Genomic DNA, 7,867 nt, shown 5'->3' with positions numbered 1-7,867 from the left:
GGGCCGGGCCGGACGCGTCCCTCCGGGCCGGGGGAGCGGGCAGCCTGGGGCGTGGGGCGCGAGCGCAGCGTCGGGCCAGGGACGCGGACCCGGAGGGCGCGGGCGCCCTCGGCGCCTTTTCCTCCGCACGGGGACCTCCTCCTCTGCCGCCACTTGCTCGGTTGGGCCCCGGCCACCCAGGTGGAATTTCCTGCTTGGTTAGTGCCTGACCGTGGACGGCCGAGCGGGGGAGGGGAGCGGAGGCTGCGGGGCCGGGCAGACCTTTGGTACCAGACCGGGCGCGCAGCCACGATGGGATCCCAGGGCTGGGACCCCCAGGGCCAGAGGAGGCCTGCCCCGGCTTCCATTCTGGGTCATTAGTTCACGTCTGGGAAAAAGAGCGCGGAGGCGCTGATTAGGTTGCGATGATTTGGGCGGGAGAAGGGCGGTTTGTAGGGACGTGGGGGTGGGAGTGGAGCTTTAGCCATCCTAACCCCTCTCCAAGATTTGCACCTCGCTTTGTTTCCCCTGGGCATTTGGGGACTTTGGGAGCTTTGGCTGCATAGACGCCTGAAGAGAGAATTCCATGGCGTAGCCAACAGGGGATGGAGGCCCTGTGGTCATGTGACTTTATAAGAAGGGCTACCGAAACAGAAAGCTCCGACTTTTGGCAGAGGAGAATAACGAGAGATCTCTCGAAAGGTATCAAAAAACATTAGAACTTAGTGTGCGGAATTGGGAATGGCAGGTAGTGACTTTACTGAAGGAGAAGCCTAGAGACAGTGTTGAGGCAGAGCTAGAACCCAGAACTCCATCCCTTTGTCCAGGAGGGCTCAGGCTTCCTGGAAGAGCTGTGGGGGGGCTAGGGGGGCACTGGTAATGCAGGTCACCTGGGCCCACTTCACTGTGCCTTGTGTCTCCCTGCGTTGGGCAACTTTCTCTTGTCCTTGTGGAGATATTCTCAATTTGTGTGTGGCTAGAGTGGTTACATGTTGGCCTGCTAACCTCACTGTTAGCAGTTCGATACCACCAGCCACTCTGCGAGAGAAAGATGAGACTTTCAACTCCTTTAAAGAATTAGTCTTGGAAACCCACAGGGGCAGTTCTACCCCACCCTATAGGCTCACTATGAGTAGGAACTGACTCGATGACAATGAGTTTTTTGAGTTTTTTACTTCAACCACAGGGTCTCGCCCGGTCTTGGTTTTCGAACTCACTGGTAATTGGGGGGCGGGGGACCAGTACCCCAAGCTAGGCTGTGCTGGTGTACCTAGCTGGCCTCTGCCCTGGCTATGAGAGTCACTGGGCACAATCTATTTTCCTTTCTGTAATTGCAGTGTTTTTGTTTCCTTGTTAATTGCCTACTTGGGACTTTAGGCACCTGCCTCCGCAGCAGAGGGCCTGCTGTTTAGCATTTGTTATTTAAGGCCTGTTTTTCTTCCCTCCCTCCAAGTTGTTTGTTCTTCCTGACTTGCCTTTTGAAACTGTCTCCTGTTGACTTTGGAGAAACGGAATATTCTTGGATTTTCAAATGCTTCTCAAGTTAGTGTCACTTTCAGGAATCAACCTATACCCTATTACCCACTGTGCATACTCCATACCCACAGAGTGCTGGGGCCTGAGGCTGGGACATCCGGCACTGCTTCCGAGGTGCCCACAGCCAGGAGCTTCTCTCATTCACGCTGCTGCCGCCGCCGTTACTTTCTGATTCCCTGGGTCTCTGCTCATTTCCTCCGTTTCTGTGAACTTTATCTGTTTCCTGCTCCATCAGATTACCCCCTCAACTTCCAATTCTGCAGTTTCCTTTCCGTGGCCTATGCTTTGATTTCTCCATCCCAGCTCTGTTCCTTCAACTCAGGTCCTGTCTTGAGAGCAACACTAGGAGTCTTGTCCACGAATTAGACACGGGGCAGTGTGTGCCGGAGAAGACGGCCTTCTATGCCCAGGCTCATTTCCACGTCTCCTGGAAGTCTTCATGAATTACTTTTCATCTGTGCCGTGCCAAAATCTCACTCACTGGAGACTTCTCTTTCTCTCTCTCTCTCTCTCTCTCTCTCTCTCTCTCTCGACTTCTCTCTTTCTCTCTCTCTCTCTCTGAGTGTGTGTGTGTGAATGGCAGGTAGTGACTACAGTCAGGGGCTACAGATTCCATCCATTCCTTATTCAGCCCAGCCCAGCAGATGAGGCCAATGCCTTGCTTGCCCATCATTTGTATGCACAGAGCCTTGTCAGATCATGTGCAGTCTCACAGAGGCACTGTTTGGGGCTCCTTCCTCCCAGGCTGCTCGTGGGGCACCTCAGGCTCTGTGTGGATGGAGAAATGGTCGGTACTGGGTTAGTTTTAGCTGGCTTCCTCTGCCCAAGGCTGTTGACTCTGGCCCCTGGCCCCATTCCACTTCTTTCCACCTATATTGAGGGGCTAGAGGAAGTGGCTGTGGCTTTGCCCTCCACACTATTATGGGCCCAGCCTCGCACATTGAGTCCCGGGGGTTGTATGACCTTACTGGATGCATGTTAGGTCCCATTTTTATGGCCCTTCCTGACAATTGGTTGGCGACCAATATCTGGGTGCTTGTGGATATTTGATGGTGACTTTGAAGTTGCTTTGACACCCATGGGTGTTTCTCATGTCAGAGTTTCCCAGGTTAAGTCTTAGAACCTGTTAGGCATCATGCTTGGCAAAGTTGAAAGGCAGCGAAAAAGAGGAAAACCCTTGATGAGTTGAATTGACACAGTAGCTGCAACCATGGTCTCTCACATGTAACAATGATTCTGAGGATGGCACAGGACCGGGTAGGGTTTCATCCTCTTGTTCAGAGTCACCGTGAGTTGAAACTGACTTATAGCACACAGTTACAGCTATTGGCACTAAGGATCGGAGTTAGACCGTCAGGTGTTAGTGGGTCAAATGGAAGACAAAGTGTACTGGGAGTTAGGCTGTATAGCTCTGGCTACTCAGAGTCATCTCTTATTGATAATTCAAACATCAGTTACACATTCACTTTAAATGTTTATTGGATACTCACTGATGACCTTGTGCCAAATCACATTCAGTGCCATTGAATCAGTTCTGACTCACGACAAGGGAATGAGTTACACATTGAGCTGCTAATCACCAGGTCAGCAGTTAAAACCCACCAGATCCTCAGGAGAAAGATGAGGCGGTCTAGTCAGATTTAAGGATGTAAAGTCTCGGAAACCCAGAGGGGCGGTTCTGCTCTTCCCTGCAGGGTGGCTGTGAGCCTGGGACAGGTACTCAGGAATACAAAAGAGAAAGACGTTAGCCGTGGAGTTTCTTCCTTCAGGGAATGACCATGTAAATGGCATAGAGGGAGCCAAGGGGCACATAGGAGGGACATCTCACCCAGGCTTGAAGGGTCAGGATATATAAATTACACAGTCACAGTCTTGGAAACTCATGGGACAATTCTACCCTGCCCTGGAGTGTCCCTATGAGTTGGCATAGACTCAAATGACAGTGAGAGTTTTAGGAGGGGCAACTCCTCCCTCAGGCTTAAAGGGCCAGATTTCTACATTAGGGATGGAGGGAACCTGTGGCTCTGATGTTGTGACTAGAGTGCCCAACCTGGTGCCAAGGTGCTGCTGCTTCCTCGCCACATTAAGCATAGAGTTGTTGCGTCATCTCTCTAAGCCATGGTTTCTGTGGCTATACAGTGGGGATGACACATGTGCTGTAGGTTTGTTGGGAGGTTTAAAAGAGAGACTTTACACAGAAGTGCTTTATAAATTGCAATGTGGTGTATAAAACCAGTTAACTTTTTGAATTGGAACAGCCTGGAGAGACACACTAAGGTGGAGTGCCCGAAGTGAGGTGATGAGAGCCTGACTCCTGGGGCAGGAAAGGGAGCTGCCCTGCTGAATGCAGGAAACCAAGCCCTCTGCTAAGTGTTGAGTGTCTCAGTGCATCCCTTCCATGCAGTCTTCTAGCTGTTCCTCTCTCTACCCAACTTCCAGGAGAAAGATGTAACAAAAGGAAACAGCCAGCTTCTCAGCGCTTGCTCTCTCATTTCATTCCCCACCCACCAAACAAAACGGAACTTCAAACAACTTCCTTCTTTCTTTGTTCTCCTAGGCATATGCTGGTTGAGGCCCCTTTGAAAGAGTGTGCAGGAGTCTGAGAGAATAGGGAAGAGAGGAAACAGTGGGGACTAGACTTTCTGTCTGAGGTCGGGACTCAGCCTCGTAGGGGCTGCCGACGGACCAGAAACGGATAGGGGCTTTTTACCAATCCTTCCTCCCACCAGCCCAACAAACAAAAAGCAAAGCACCCACACCCGTTACCATGGAGTTGCTTCTTACAGAGACCCTGTAACTGTGTGGAACCACCCCAGGGGGATTCTGAGGCGGTAAGTCTGTATGGAAGCAGGCTCTTTTTCTGTGGAGCAGCTAGTGGACTTGCAGCTTCATGGCCTCACTTCAACTCCAGCCTGTGGGACCCCAGGTGTTCAGAGCAGAACCGCTCTAGAGGGCTTTCGAGGCTGGGGTTTTTCGGAAGCAGATCTCCAGGCCTGATTTTTCAGGTGCCTCAGGGTGAGTTCCAACACCAGCCTTTTAGCTGATCAAGTGCTGCTTCATTGTGCCACCCAGGCACACTGCCTTCTTTAGGAGCAGGGGAAACAGCATAAGAAAGACGCTCCTTGCTTGACAACTGCTTCTATGGGTGAGAAGCCCAAGTCACCTACCACCAGTGGGTATGGTCTGAGGATAGATCTGCTCAGACCTGGGCTTGAGGTAGAGATGCCGTAGGCTGAAGCAGGAGAATCAATGACGCTCTCTACCTCTGAGCTTCTTTTACTCTGCTTTCTGCTGAGCATGACTGCCTCTGTGGCCAGTGGCTTCTTCATGCTGTGCTCCTGGAGTTCCTCAGATGTTTCTTCGCTGCTCTGTTGGCTGCCCAGGCTGTTAGCTCACGTCTTTCCTAAGAGGAGGGAGGCTGGAATACAGCCTTTGAGGAGTCCAGAGATGTTGCTTCTCCCATTGTGAACCTGGCTGGTGGAGGATCTGGGGTAATGCTGATTACTTCTGGTGTTTACTGAGCACGTTCTGCACTCTTCCATAGTGCCGTATATGTGTATGATGCCTTTGAAAGGCAAGTACTATTGTTACTGTACTATACTAACTGCGACTGAGTCAAATCCAACTCATAGGATAAGATAGAACTGCCCCTGTGGGTTTCTGAGACTGTAACTCATTTTTTTTAAAAAACAGTTTTATTGGCACTTAATCCACTTATCAAACAATTCAGTAGTTCAATCATATCAAGAAGAGCTGTGCAACCATTACCACGATCAATTGTAGAACACTTTCTTTTCCCCCATGGTTAAATCACTTTTAAAATGAGTTGTGCAATCACCATCAGTTCTAGTGCTCCCTCCCCTCTCCCACATATATTGTTTGCTCCTCCCGCCCCTCACCCTCCTTATCTCCCACCTCCTACCCCTACCTACCCTGTAAAGCCTTGCATCAGTTCTTATCTCTGTGCATCTACTTCTTCTATGCTTCACAAACTAGACTGTAGCTCCTCATGGGAGTAGAAAGGCTCATCTTTCTCCTGTGGAGCAGCAGGTTGTTTTGAACTGCTGACCTTGCAGTTAGCAGCCCAGTCATCACCACGATGCCACCAAGGCTCCTGGTACTATTATTATTTATCCTTTTATAGGTGAGGGATATCGGGCAGAGATAAGCTAAGGAATTTGTCCAAGGTCATGGAACTGGAAAATAGTGAGATGCGATTGGTCTGGCTTTAGGACCTCTGCTGGCATGTTGGGGGGTTGCTAACAGAAAGGTTGGCTGTTTGAAACCACCAGGAGCTGCATGGTGAAAGACGAGGCAGGCTGCTTCTGTAACGATTTACAGCCTCTGCAGCAGTTCTACTCTGCCTTATTGGAGTGCTACGAGTAGAGTCAACCTGATAGCAGTGGCTTGGTTTAGTGTTTAGTCTGATTCTACTTGGTAGTAATTAGATTGGAAACTGCTGTGCCTTATCTTTGGTTGGCGGTAGTGAAGAGGGTGTTTGGTATGTGCTCAGCCTTTTTGGTTAAGAATTTTTCCAGAAGCACATCCCGGCTCACATTTTCAGGATTTGCCTGTCCTTAGCAACTTCTTAAGGTTTTTCTGCAGTATCTTTGCAATGGTTGGCTGGCTCTGGGCAAAATCTGGAATCCTCTCTGGTGGTGCAGTTGAGTAAGCATTGAGCTGCTGACTGCATGGTCAGCAGTTCAAACCCACCAGCCACTCCTGGGGAGAAAGATGAGGCTATCTGTTCTTGTGAAGATTTTCCACATTGGAAACACTCTGTAGGGTTGCTACATAGTTTCCAACGGGACTCCACAGCAATGAGTTGTTTGGTTTGTGTGTTCTTGGCTTACATTGATATGATGGTGAAAAATTAAAGAAGAATATGATGGTGACCATGTCTACCCTTTATTAAATATCTGTGCTTCAACTCATCTCATTTTATCCGCACAGCAACTGTATGAAAAAAAACGCATAGTTTGCAGATGAAACTACTGAGGCTCAAAGAGTTTAAGTAATGGCCCAGGGGCAGTAAGAGGTACAGCAAGAATTCAAACTTAGATCTGTCCAACCTCAAAGCCTATGATCTTAACCACAATGCCAGCATAAAGCTGAATTCCATAATGGTGATTGATGTGTGTCCCCAGCAAACATCTGAAACACATCATTAACAGAGACTTGTGAGCCCCTTAAAAAGGGAAACCGTGATCACAAGGCGTCAAACCAGGTTCCCTAAAAGGATCATCTCACATAAAACTAGTCTGATTTTCCCTTTTGATGAGATTATTAGCTGTTAGATCAGAAGCACAACTAGAGACATGATTTCAACAAGGCTGTAAATATTTCAAAAGGTTTGTGCAAAAGTGGAATAAAGAGACCATTTCCATGAACTTTGTTATACACAAATTGAAAATAGTGAAAAATTTTAAATGAGAAAAAAAATCCACCCACAATTGGATCTAGCCAACAAATCAAATTGGTTTTTTATTCCTGTGCTTCTGGCTGTGTCTCACTATATGTGTTACCTAGTTTGGTAATTGTGGTGCCTACATAGTCTGGGTCTGAGGAAGGCACAGCTGCCAGCCAGCGACAGCTGCCAGCTAGCTACTGTCTGCTGGGCACTGGGGAGAATCGGGGCGGGCTGGTAGGTGGTTCTGGTAGACCTGTGTCTGTTTTGAGGTCCTCTGGACAGTGACCTCTGGGACACACCTCACTTCTGAGCTCTGCACCATTCCCTTTTCAGTAGCAACATGGACGAGGACTTGGAGGCTGTGTTTATTAGCGTCATTGAAGACACACAGCAGGGAGGGCAGGGCTGATACTTGGGTGACTGAAGTTATGAGTCCGAAAGAGCTGGGCAGGCTGGCAGAATGGCTGAAATGAGCAGAGTTGGCTCCATCTGGCTTAAGAGTAAAAAGCTGCACTGAGACGAGCACCATCAGTAAGAAAAACACTCCTCCGTATTTGGGATGTGAGGAGCCTGGGCCCCATAGTCAATCTAGAAATTGGAGGTGACTGCCCATCAGTCAAGGCCAGGGATGCAGTTTCCAGAATCCGCAGGAAGTGCTCCCCACGTCCATGCTTTCATTTGGCTATGCTTTGAAAAGCATTTAAAGGCAATCTGGCCGTTGTCCTCAAGTAAACTCCGACTCACTCCTCAGATGTCAGAGTAGAATTGTGCTCCGGTGGGTTTTCAGATCTTACACCAACCGCTTCCTCCCTTCTCCCACGTTTCGGTTGTTCATCCCGGGGTGGGATGTGTCTGTAAATAGTTTGGTTTACATCTGAATCATCTTGAATTATTCTTGACACACAAGTCTTCTGTATGAATGTTCCTTTTTTTTTTTTTTTT

At 49.1% G+C, this 7,867-nt stretch overlaps 1 protein-coding gene across 1 annotated transcript in view; it reads left to right on the top strand.

Annotated features, from left to right (window-relative positions):
* ST14 (ST14 transmembrane serine protease matriptase) overlaps positions 1 to 7,867 on the top strand; it is a 56,583-nt gene that overhangs the window by 775 nt on the left and 47,941 nt on the right. The window lies entirely within an intron of this gene.

The sequence above is a fragment of the Echinops telfairi genome, unplaced genomic scaffold (genome assembly GCF_000313985.2).
Source record: "Echinops telfairi isolate 266 unplaced genomic scaffold, ASM31398v2 ScPeMD7_5592;HRSCAF=6446, whole genome shotgun sequence".
Classification (NCBI taxonomy): Eukaryota; Metazoa; Chordata; class Mammalia; order Afrosoricida; family Tenrecidae; genus Echinops; species Echinops telfairi.
The sequence above is the reverse complement of the archived record's forward strand: the minus strand, read 5'-3'. Positions and strand labels throughout refer to the sequence as shown.